The sequence below is a fragment of the Monodelphis domestica genome, chromosome 5 (genome assembly GCF_027887165.1).
Source record: "Monodelphis domestica isolate mMonDom1 chromosome 5, mMonDom1.pri, whole genome shotgun sequence".
Lineage (NCBI taxonomy): Eukaryota > Metazoa > Chordata > Mammalia > Didelphimorphia > Didelphidae > Monodelphis > Monodelphis domestica.
In genome coordinates, this window is record NC_077231.1 from 253,646,831 (window position 1) to 253,660,062 (window position 13,232).

The following is a 13,232-nucleotide window of genomic DNA, read 5'->3' on the forward strand; positions in this document are numbered from 1 at the left end:
ATGCATAAATTAGAGAGATTTGGTTACGGGGAAGAGAGATTAAATGACTTCCCATAGCCACATGTACCAGATTTATCAGAGACAGAGCTTGAACTTAGGTCCTCCTGACTACAAAGCCAGTCCTTTGATTCACTACACCAGACTAGTCTCTTTTGCAAGGGCATAACAGTACTGTTAGTGAAGCAATACTAAAAAAAAAAAAATGAAATGAGCCAAATCCCTCAAAAAAAATGTATTTTCATAGTAGGGACTTTTACATGATAGATAATCTAAATCCTGTTTTATCAATGGACATCAACATTTAAAAAAGAATTTTAGAAAGGTCATTATTTATCTACTATGTGACAAAGCATTCAGATAAAGAGTCTCACCCCAGTAGGTGTTTGAACAATTAATTACAACCAATGTTAGGTTTATCGAATACAAAGTTAATTACTTAAGTAAATTTCAGTATTTCCCAGTTTATTCCAAAATACCTTTTAAGTAGTTGACTAATTTGGTCAAATTTCACAAACCACTAAAAGGTTAAAGGTAGTGATTTTAAATGTATTGAATTTTTACATGAGACTTTTGGACATGGGATTTCACTAAGTGAAGGCTACTGTTCAAGAAATCACCAGTAAAGTGGGTTACTAATCTATGTACAGTGTAATTCTTCAAAGCAAATAACACATAATATACAACATGACACAATACAATATTGTTCCAGAATCCCAATAGCATGCAAATTATAAAAATAAATTGTTTCTGTGCTTATTGCGAAGAGAGACAGATCACCCAACTGTGAGCAGAGCATTTATTACTTGCTAAGAACAGAGCAGGGAAGGAGAGTAAACCGGTAAAAGGAAAGAGGAGAGATTTTTGCCTCCCTCTGCTCTGGCTGTTAACAGGCAGCAGCAATTGCTCTTACCATTCTTGCCAAAAGTAGTTCAACCAAACTCTTAAAATACCCACTAAGTAAGATACAACAAAATCAGCACTGTGCAAAAAGAAAAGGAGATAGTGAGAAAAAAGAAAAGTGTGTGCAAAAAGGCTCAAGGAAATGGCTGCTTAAAGGGCTGTGATCTCAGAAGTGCTAGGAAAATTCTTTGGTCCATTTAAAAATAAGGTTGGACCTGAAGACTCATCACTTTGAATGAAAAAAAAATCCACTTTTCAGGGGCAGGGGAGGGCATTCTATCACTTTCTCTTTCCTATGATCATTTACCCATTTTAATAGCACATTCATATAATTCAATGTAAAATAGAAAGACAGTACATAAAAAAAGAGAAAGACAGTACATTCAGGATACTGTTTTGCTTATAACATTTAGTGACACCATTGAACAATTGTGAACAAATCAGTGACTAGTTGGTAAATCCAGATGACCCAACTAAAGTGTTATTTAGACTTTCCATTTATGTCACTGCTGACTTGTCAAAACATCTAACTTTAAAAGTTAAAAACGACTTCCGGTCAAGATGGCAGCTTAGAGAAAGCTAAAGTTCGGAGCTCCAGAAACCCTTCCTTACAGATCTCAAAAGGAATGCTCCTAGGGCATTGAAATTCAAAACAAACAGCAGAATAGACCCCGGAAACACTCCTCCTGGACCTGGATCAAAAGGTATGGCCCCCCAAGAGTTGGAGCCCGAGATCACTCGGATCTTAGGGGAAGGCAAACGTAAGGTCCCAGGACCCATCCCCCCCCCAACCCAGAGTGCTGAGTCCGAGGCAGCAGCAGGAACCTCAGGGCAGGCAGGGGGGGCCTTGGGAGCCTGCTATTCTGAGGGTCACCCCCTGAAAACGACCTGAGCCAGTCACAGGGGCACCCAGACAGCAGGGAGGCAGAGAGGGGGGGAGGGAAGGGGGGGAAGCCTGTAGCCCCCTGACCAGAACCTTCCATCTGGGTCTCACTGAAGGTCGCTGCCTGAGGGCTTACTAATTAAACAATATGATACTCCAAAATCGTTTAGTTAGAGAAGAAATCATAGAAACAATTAATAATTTCATTGAGGAAAATGACAATGGCGAGACATCCTTTCAAACCTTTTGGGATGCAGCCAAAGAGGTAATCAGAGGTAAATTCATATCCCTGAGTGCATATATCAACAAACTAGGGAGAGCAGAGATGAATCAATTGGAAATGCAAATAAAAACACTTGAAAACGATCAAATTAAAACCCCCCAGCAGAAAACCAAACTAGAAATCCTAAAAATTAAGGAAGAAATTAATAAAATTGAAAGTGATAGAACTATTGATTTAATAAATAAGACAAGAAGCTGGTACTTTGAAAAAACAAACAAAATAGACAAAGTACTGGTCAATCTAATAAAAAAAGGAAGGAAGAAAAGCAAATTAACAGCATCAAAGATGAAAAGGGGGACAATCACCTCCGATGAAGAGGAAATTAAGGCAATCATTAAAAATTACTTTGCCCAATTATATGGCAATAAATACACCAATTTAGGTGATATGGATGAATATATACAAAAATACAAACTGCCTAGACTAACAGAAGAAGAAATAGAATTCTTAAATAATCCCATATCAGAAAATGAAATCCAACAAGCCATCAAAGAACTTCCTAAGAAAAAATCCCCAGGGCCTGATGGATTCACCGGTGAATTCTATCAAACATTCAGAGAACAGTTAATCCTAATACTATACAAACTATTTGACATAATAAGCAAAGAGGGAGTTCTACCAAACTCCTTTTATGACACAAACATGGTACGGATTCCAAAACCAGGCAGGTCAAAAACAGAGAAAGAAAACTATAGACTAATCTCCCTAATGAATATAGATACAAAAATCTTAAATAGGATACTAGCAAAAAGACTCCAGCAAGTGATCAGAAGGGTCATCCACCATGATCAAGTAGGATTTATACCAGGAATGCAGGGCTGGTTCAATATTAGGAAAACCATCCACATAATTGACCACATCAACAAGCAAACCAACAAGAACCACATGATTATCTCAATAGACGCAGAAAAAGCCTTTGATAAAATACAACACCCATTCCTATTAAAAACACTAGAAAGCACAGGAATAGAAGGGTCACTCCTAAAAATAATAAACAGTATATATCTAAAACCATCAACTAATATCATCTGCAATGGGGATAAACTAAATCCATTCCCATTAAGATCAGGAGTGAAACAAGGATGCCCATTATCACCTCTATTATTTGACATTGTATTAGAAACACTAGCAGTAGCAATTAGAGAAGAAAAAGAAATTGAAGGCATCAAAATAGGCAAGGAGGAGACCAAGTTATCACTCTTTGCAGATGACATGATGGTCTACTTAAAGAAGCCTAGAGATTCAACCAAAAAGCTAATTGAAATAATCAACAACTTTAGCAAAGTTGCAGGATACAAAATAAACCCACATAAATCATCAGCTTTTCTATATATCTCCAACACAGCTCAGCAGCAAAAACTAGAAAGAGAAATTCCATTCAAAATCACCTTAGACAAAATAAAATACATAGGAATCTATCTCCTGAGACAAACACGGGAACTATATGAATACAACTACAAAACACTCTCCACACAACTAAAACTAGACTTGAGCAATTGGAAAAACATTAACTGCTCATGGATAGGACAAGCCAATATAATAAAAATGACCATCCTACCCAAACTTATTTATCTATTTAGTGCCATACCCATTGAACTCCCAAAATATTTCTTTACTGATTTAGAAAAAACCATAACAAAATTCATCTGGAATAACAAAAGATCAAGGATATCCAGGGAAATCATGAAAAAAAAAAAACCACATATGATGGGGGCCTCGCAGTCCCAGACCTTAAACTATATTACAAAGCAGCAGTCATCAAAACAATTTGGTACTGGCTAAGAAACAGAAAGGATAATCAGTGGAAGAGACTGGGGGCAAGCGACCTCAGCAAGACAGTATACGATAAACCCAAAGATCCCAGCTTTGGGGGCAAAAATCCACTATTCGATAAAAACTGCTGGGAAAATTGGAAGACAGTGTGGGAGAGATTAGGTTTGGATCAACACCTCACACCCTACACCAAGATGAATTCAAAATGGGTGAACGACTTAAACATAAAGAAGGAAACCATAAGTAAATTTGGTAAACACAGAATAGTATACATGTCAGACCTTTGGGAGTGGAAAGGCTTTAAAACCAAGCAAGACATAGAAAGAATCACAAAATGTAAAATAAATAATTTTGACTACATCAAATTAAAAAGCTTTTGTACAAACAAAACCAATGTAACTAAAATCAGAAGGAAAACAACAAATTGGGAAAAAAATCTTCATAGAAACCTCTGACAAAGGTTTAATTACTCAAATTTACAAAGAGCTAAATCAATTGTACAAAAAATCAAGCCATTCTCCAATTGATAAATGGGCAAGGGACATGGATAGGCAGTTCTCAGATAAAGAAATCAAAACTATTAATAAGCACATGAAGAAGTGTTCTACATCTCTTATAATCAGAGAGATGCAAATCAAAAGAACTCTGAGGTATCACCTCACACCTAGCAGACTGGCTAGCATGATAGCAAAGGAAAGTAATGAATGCTGGAGGGGATGTGGCAAAGTAGGGACATTAATTCATTGCTGGTGGAGTTGTGAACTGATCCAGCCATTCTGGAGGGCAATTTGGAACTATGCCCAAAGGGCGACAAAAGAATATCTACCCTTTGATCCAGCCATAGCACTGCTGGGTCTGTACCCCAAAGAGATAATGGACAAAAAGACTTGTACTAAAATATTCATAGCTGCGCTCTTTTTGGTGGCCAAAAACTGGAAAGCGAGGGGATGCCCATCAATTGGGGAATGGCTGAACAAACTGTGGTATATGTTGGTGATGGAATACTGTTGTGCTAAAAGGAATAATAAAGTGGAGGAGTTCCATGGAGACTGGAACAACCTCCAGGAAGTGATGCAGAGCGAGAGGAGCAGAACCAGGAAAACATTGTACACAGAGACTAATACACTGTGGTATAATCAAACATAATGAACTTCTCCATTAGTGGCAGTGTAATGTCCCTGAACAATCTGCAGGGATCCAGCAGGAAAAACACCATTCATAAGCAGAGGATAAACTGTGGGAGTAGAAACACCGAGGAAAAGCAACTGCCTGACTACAGCGGTTGAGGGGACATGTCTGAGGAGAGACTCTAAATGAAACTCTAATGCAAATATTAACAACATAGCAATGGGTTCGAATCAAGAACACATGTAATACCCAGTGGAATCAGGCGTCAGCTACGGGGGTGGGGGGGGGGAGGAAAAGAAAATGATCTTTGTCTTTAGTGAATAACACTTGGAAATGATCAAATAAAATATTATAAAATGTAAAAAAAGTTAAAAACAATTTAGAAAGTTAAATTATTCAGATCATGTCCTTGATTTTTTAAAACTAGGTTTAATAGCATTTTTTTTTGTTCAAATATGATTTCTATTCTACCCCCACTTGCCTTTATTGTAACTAGATGCCTCTTTTTTCTTTAGCCCATCTGTTTGCTTTTTCCTGTTATTACCTAGATCAGTGATGAAAACCATTTAGAGACAGAGTGCCAGGCCCCACTCTGCCCCACCCCCAGACCACTGCTGTGTCCTCCCTCTCCTTTACCCCCCCCCCACAGGGGAGGGAGGAAGTGCTCCCATTGACCTGCTAAGCAGAGGGGTGGAAGTGAGGAATGTCCTCCTCAGCAAGGGTAGAGAGGGGGAGGGGAGTGAGCTGCCCCCCACCCCATGTTCTGATTGGACTGTTGGGCAGAGGGGCGGGGAGAAGTGGTGGAGAGAGGGAGAGGGGCAGCTCCACCAGAGTCCCTCTGCCTTTCTAATAATGAACTTTGGGGGGTGCGGTAGCCGAGTACCCACAGAGAGTGCTCTATGTGCCATCTTTGGCACCTGTGCTATAGGTTCACAATTACTAATCTAGAAAATATTAACAAAGTAGAATAGGCATTAAATATTCATTCCACTTCCATAAACCATTCAGCTGGCACAGTGGGCCTGAAAATATTCTTGCTCTCCTCTCCATCTTGTACTTGGGAAGAACTGGCAGGGATGGGGGTGGGGAGGGAAGTGGATTGTGACTGGGGTGGAAGGAACAAGCATTTATAGAACACCTTCTAGGGGCTAGGCATTGAGCTAGGTGCTTTTTAAATATCTCATTTGATCCTCACAACAATCCTGGGAGGTCAATGCTGATTATACCCATTTTACATTTGATGAAAGAAATAAACAGAGATTTAATAACTGCTCAGTCACGATGCTAATGTAGGAGACCCAAGGCCAGAAAATGATCAATAACATCTAATATTTCACAGATAAGAGAGACATTGGGATATCCCCAGAGGCAGGCATATTGAGGGAAAGGGAGAAAGGTAAAAGGTGAGAAATTAAAATATAAAAGTTGAATCTTCTCTCTCTAAGTTGAATGTCTTTGAATCTCTAGATCCTGTGCTAGTAAGGATGAGAATTTGCTATGCAACAAATGCTATATTTTAGCTCCATTATGACCAACTATACCTTGGATTCATCTACCTGCTATCAGTGGACAGCTTTCAATCCTCATTCAAGACACTTTTCTGCATATATCAACTTAATAAGTCTCATAATTTTTATTTGCTCAAAATTATAAATTACTAGTCTGATAAAAATAATATTAATCTTTTTATTGGTATGTGCTTTAAAAATTAATGTTAAAATGGAGGTTTATTAATGTTCAATGGCTATCTGCACATAACATATGTATATATAACTATGCCTTTCTTTACCCATTCATACATATTACTGAAATATGGACCTGTTTAGAAAGTATGGATTTTGTTCACTGAGAATTTACCTTCTTATCTTTAGTGAGCTAGCTAACAATCTGTAATTGATTTATCCATTAGGTGTCCCAGGGAAGACGCATAATACTGACTATTTGCAAATGCCAAAGAATAGAAATGCTAAATATTTTAATTTATGAACATTTGTAAGACATAAAAGTGCTTTATAATTTTTACTACTTGCCCCTTACAAAAACTTTGTTGTAACTTTGACATTAAAATTCATATTTTACAGATGGGAAATCTGAAAAACCTTTGAGTTTAAGGTATTTCTTAATTCACTGAATTAATATTTCTCTTCTACAGATTTCTAAATAATAATATTGTTCTTTCTGTGAGATATAGTGAAAAACCCATTCTAAGAAATTGCCTCTAGCAATACTTACCATCTAGCTAGGAGAGCTATCTCTTTTCACAGTCCCTGAACACTACATACAGGGATTGCTTAGGTGGTAGCTATATCTAGTCAAGTTAGGGAAAACCAGAATTTTTGGCTCGAATTTCTTGGATAATTTTATAGACTTCAGATGACCATTTAGTCAACAGTACTTAGTCAAAAGTATTTAGTCATTAGTAGTGACATAATGGGTAGAGAGCCAGCCTCACAGTCAACGAATCATGCTTCTTATGAAACCTGGCTAAATGACACTAGGGCAAAGTCTCATCATCCTGGGTCTCTCTCCAAGATTCCAGGTTGCAGGGCAATTGCTTCATTGGTGGAGAGAAATGGGAGCTTCCTTAGTGGGAGCTCCCCACACCAATAAAATAATCAGGTTAAAAAAACTTAGTCCAATTGTGACATAACATTGATCAAGGAATGAGGATTCAGCTCAGGTATAATCTCTGTACTTTAGGAAGTCTGCAATCTAAAGCACATAGTCTAAGTTTTAGGTAACAAATGAAGAAATAACACTAAAAATAAGTACTATTTATAATAGTTATATAAAATATTTAAAAAAACAAAGCATAAAAGGCTTTCTTATGAAAGAAATCTCATCATCTTAACACATAAAATATCTAATAAAATGTTTTATAAATGACAAGTTAATTTTTTTTTGAAAAACTATTTTTTAAAAATGAAGTTAGCAGGCAATATTTACCATGGTGAATAATTTTAATTCTATTTATTTATTTATTTATTAAAAAACCCTTACCTTCCATAGAAGAATGGTAAGGGCTAGGCAATGGGGGTTAAGTGACTTGCCCAGGGTCAGACATCGGACCTCCCGTCTCTAGGCCTGGTTCTCAATCCACTGAGTCACCCAGCTGCCCCCAATAATTTTAATTTCAAAAAGGAATATGGGCAAATGGAATATTAATCAAGTTGCTGGAAGACTTAAAGCTGAATATATTCTGAAAACAGAAAAAGTTGCCAAATAAAGTATAGGAAGTCCCCCTAATTAAACAAATACAAGAAAATAAAAAAGATCAGCAAGAATGTATTCATTAATAGCCTACTATGTGACAAAGTTTACCAGCTATAGAGTTCTATCTATGGGTTTTCTTTTTCTCTAGTGCCATAAAATTAATTATGAACATATTAACCAGATTTGAAATGGGCCCAAATCATCATCTTAGTCTGTTCAGATAATCTTCCACTCTTCTTAAATTACTTATGTACAATTTAATTTGCAAAAATGTGAATGCTGCTTTAAAAGCTTAATTTGTATGATGCTCAAATTTCATCAGTATCCTCTCTGTCCCTCTGATTCCAGTCAGGAGCAGGCCCTGGGCTCCAGGCCTCTTTTAAAGGAAGGGGCTCAAGCCAGTCTTCTCCCCCATTTCCCACCAGCTAAGCTGCTTTCTTACTTCTTTGGTCTTCTCCATCATGCCCCCTTGCTGAGGTCCTACTCCCACCCCCTTCAAGAAGTGCTCTTTCCTGATTAGTTGGGGACTTTGTTTTTAATTTGTGTTTGTGTCTCCAGTGCTTGGAGTGTATGACACATATGAGGTACTTAATAAATGTTTGTAGTCTTACTGACTGAGCATTCTTAAGTTTGCCCTTTGTTTTCATTCCCCATGGCCAATTACAGCAAAAAAGTTCTTGAGGGAATTGACTTTGATATTTATTTTATTCTCTGCTTTCCTCCAGTGTAAGACATGATTTCACAAATAATATAAAATAAGAGGTTCAAGAATTGTAATCTTAGGTGAGGAAAATCTCCATTGGAATGAGGTAAATGTAGAATAGAAAATAGTAATAGCTAAAAATTATATCACATTTAGGTTTGCAGTTTACATATGTTACTAAACTTAATATTAGGAAGCAAACCTATTTAAATGAAAAGAAGAAACTTGGGATGCATTTTGTATGACACACTACTTATTATCTATAGCTTCGTAAGCCTACTCTAGGTGGGTGAAACACCATTATATAAAAATAGACATAGTAGCATCTCTGAGCTCTGGATGAATTGGGGTTTGGAAGATATGGAAGAAATAGTTAAATTTGGAAACAAATTAAATCAAAATTATTATTAACTTACTAAAATAAGTTAAATTTAGATACATTTAGATACAAATGCTCCTCTAGATACAAAGACAAAGCAAAAATCAATATAACAAAACCAAGATTATAAACTATTGTGAAGATTCCCTATTTGACAAGAGCTGTTGAGAAAATTCTAAAGATGTCTGGAAGAAAATGGGTTTAGACCAGAATCTTATTATGTTATTTTAGCTAATACTCCATTTACCCACATTGCTTTTGAAATGAATATTGTGTACCATGGCATATGTGGCTTGCTCACTTATCATTCATGATAGGTTCTGAATTGCTAAATGACAAATATAAAATGCTAAAACTTTTAAAAATTGAGAATGGAAGGCAATACTTTTCACCAATCTTAAGGAAGGAATTCTTAAATAAATAAGATAGAAGCCAGAATAAAAAAGATATGAATTATTTTTATATAAATGTTATTATTTAAAATGTTTAAAATAATAAAATAAATGAAATGATGTTAATATGGGAAACTACCAACTGAGAAACATATCTTTGTATCAAATATATTGATAAAAATTGCTATACAAGATTTATAGGCTATCCCACAAATCTTGGTGTAGAATTAAGCTTTGATAATGAGAAATATAAATTTTATAGACTTATAAAAAACAATATTTTAAAAGTACTCATAATTTCAAAATATTGCTGTTTCTTATTAAAATTCATACAACTGTTAAACTGATTTGTCATCTTTGTAAAAATATTCATCAGCTATTTCTCAGTGACTGAAAGAACTGTATTCATAATCCTAGATTTAGGATTATCCAAAGAATGAAGTTTTGATGCTTACATAATGATCTGGACATGAGTCTACAAGAAAAAATGTTTAAGGGAAATCAAATGGTTGGGTGGCCAGGCAAGAGGATCTCTTCTTCAGATCCTATTATGCATACCACAAATAAGGTGTCCTATCTTGCTAAAATTAAAAATTTATTCAGCAAAATTCACAAAAATTTAAGTAACTAAACTTAAAAATTTAGTTTTTTTCTGAGCTTCTAGAATTTTCATGTCTGAAGTTATGTATTGCAACTTTTGGGACACCATTTGTAGGTAATTAGCATAAATAAACGATCCAAGTCATTTCCCAATAGATAATTATTTCATTAAAAATATTCTCCAATTTAAAGCACTTTTTCTCTTTTAAAATATTATTTTATTTTTGTAGCATATTCATTCCTGAATATAATCCCTCCCTCAAACCTAGCATCCATCCCTTTAAACAAGGATTTTAGAGAAAATGTCAGCAAACTTAGCCAATATATTAACCATGTCTGACAATGCAATATGCCCATTCCCTTACCTCTGCAGTAAAGAAAGGAAGACATTTTCTCATCTTTTCTCTTCAGTTATTTGGCCACAATAATTAAGCTTAATTTCATATTAAATTTCGTGTTTTGAACTAACAACTTTCAAAGTAATTGTAAAATAACAACAACAATAAAAGAAATACACATTAAAACTTTGAAAGCTTTATCATGTACCCGGCAAAATGGCAGAGTTGGCAAAAGATAGAAATAATCCATGTTGGAGGTACTATTGGAAAACAAATAAATCAATGCTATGAATTGGTTCAGCTATTCTGGAAGCCAATTTGTAATCATGCCAGAAAAGTAACTAAAATGTTCAGAGCCCAGAGATTCTCTAATACTGGGCATATATCTCTGGGATGTCAGTGACAGTAAAGAAGGCTAAAATATTACCATTACCAAGATATTCCTAACACTTGTTGTGGTGACAAAAAACTGGATAATAAGGTACCTTTGGATTGGGGAAAGGCTAAACAAATTATAGTATATGGATGTTTCAAATAAAGTATATGACTTTTAATGAATATGAGGAATTCGGAAATACATGGAGAAACCTGGTATATACTGATGCTAGAAAGCATAAAGAACCAAGATAACTACATATAGTGATTATAATATTGTAAATGAACAGAACATTAAAAATAATATGTATTATATGTAATATAATATAAAATGTAATGTTATATATATATATGCATATATAATTATAATAATGCAAATGAATAGAACTACAACAAAGTTGAATGCTGAGTAACTGTAATGATGAAATTGGGTCCTGATGAGAAAAATACACCTCCCTTTTAGGAGAGATAGGAAATTATAGGTATAAAGCTACATATGTTATTAGAGATCACTTTCCATAAGGTAATGCTTAATTGTTTTATTACAAGTCAAGGTTCAATAAGTATACAGGGCTATACCTGGAAATTTATGTGGTATCAAAAAAAAAAGAAATATGTTTTTAACTAAAATGTAAAATTACAAGGCCTTAAATAAATGAGAACAAGCATATTTGTCAACAGTCTTTAAAAAATCAATAGAAACTACACTTAAGGGAACTGAGTTTTGCGACTTGGAAACCGAGTGAATTTAAAGTAATCTATCTTAAAGTTCTTCACTTTTCTACTTGGCTTTTCTAACCAGATCTCACAAATTTAAAACATTTCTTAATTAAGGTGTAATATTCTTGTGGGCAAGGGCCATATTTCATATGTTTATATCCTCCTACAATGGCTAAAACAGTGTTAGACAAATACTTGAAGATTCAAATCAAAGGAATTATTATTATTTTTTTGGCCAGATAGAAAAAAAATAGAAAAGTGGGGGAGTGGCAGTGGCAAGAGTGAGAGGAGGATGCCCAAAATGATGTCTACTTAATTTGTAAAGGGATTTATTTTCATAAACCTCTTTTCTAGTCAAACTTGCTTGAAAATGCTCTCCTAGGCTCTCCACATTTCCTCTGTAAGCCTCCCTATTTATAGCTTTCTAATGCTGGCATCTGACAACAAGCTACATATAGGATCAGTGTAGAAAGGATTTCAGGTCACATTGGTTTTTTAAGCCAAACAAAAGGTAGAAATACAAGTGACAGTGTCAATTTCAAATACAAGGGCAATTACATATGACAGCTTTTATATAAGGGATCTCATACTTAAAAATGCTCCCTCTTGGCTGATCTCATTAAAATTGCAGTAAAGCTTGTCCCAAGAGTAGGGGAAAAGACATTTCAGCCATTTCCCCCTTGATCTAACTGAATATCAATTCTTTCTCACAACAACAGATATTCTTTTCATTTCATAATTGATTGTGCTTTGTTAGGAATAGATGGGAAGTAAAGAAGGTATTGCAAAGCATTAAAATAAAGACAATACTTTTGAGATGCAAACAGGTAGGGAGAAACTCTCCAGTTTTAAAATTGATCAAGGTGAAAAACAATAAAACTCCAAGGATATCATCTTTGGAAGCTGTGGTTATTCTTTCTGACAACTGAATATTGTTTAGCAAAATATTGCGTTCATGCACACCAAATCAAAATCAGGGTTTCCCAGTTATATCCTTTTTCATCATATTTGGAAATGCTACATTTGTTATTCAGTAGCAGGAGCTGATAGATGTGCTAAAGAAAAACAGTTGGGGTTAGTACTGATGAAGAGAATGTCTAGGATGTTTAGTCTTTGAAAAAGAATATGATTAACAGGGAAGAGATGGAGTAGGCTAGAAAGGCTGGCTCCAGACTGACACAGATGGAAGAGGTAGATAGGAAGTGAAACAGAGTAGCAGCTTCAGGCTGGCCAAGAATGAGGCAGTGATTGCTCCTTGAAAAGGACAGGCAAGGAGCTTCCTGGGGTGTCACCATGAGAATCCTCTCCAACCAAGATTAAAATATCACTACAAAATGAATATAGGAGTGAAAGAACCAAATAGGGAGATGGACTGAAACAACTTTCAAGAAAAGAAAAACCCAAAAGGTAGGCAATGAACATCTGGGACACTGGGGTGAGAGGGAAGCAGAGCCAGCAAAAGACCATAGCAAGGAGTGAAGAGCAAGCCAAGAGCACTCCCACCCCTATCCCATTTGCTGTCCCAGGCTCCAAACTTAAGTCCAA

The 13,232-nt window shown here is 35.6% G+C and overlaps 1 protein-coding gene across 6 annotated transcripts in view; it reads right to left on the reverse strand.

Annotated features, from left to right (window-relative positions):
- ZEB1 (zinc finger E-box binding homeobox 1) overlaps positions 1–13,232 on the reverse strand; it is a 210,954-nt gene that overhangs the window by 57,160 nt on the left and 140,562 nt on the right. The window lies entirely within an intron of this gene.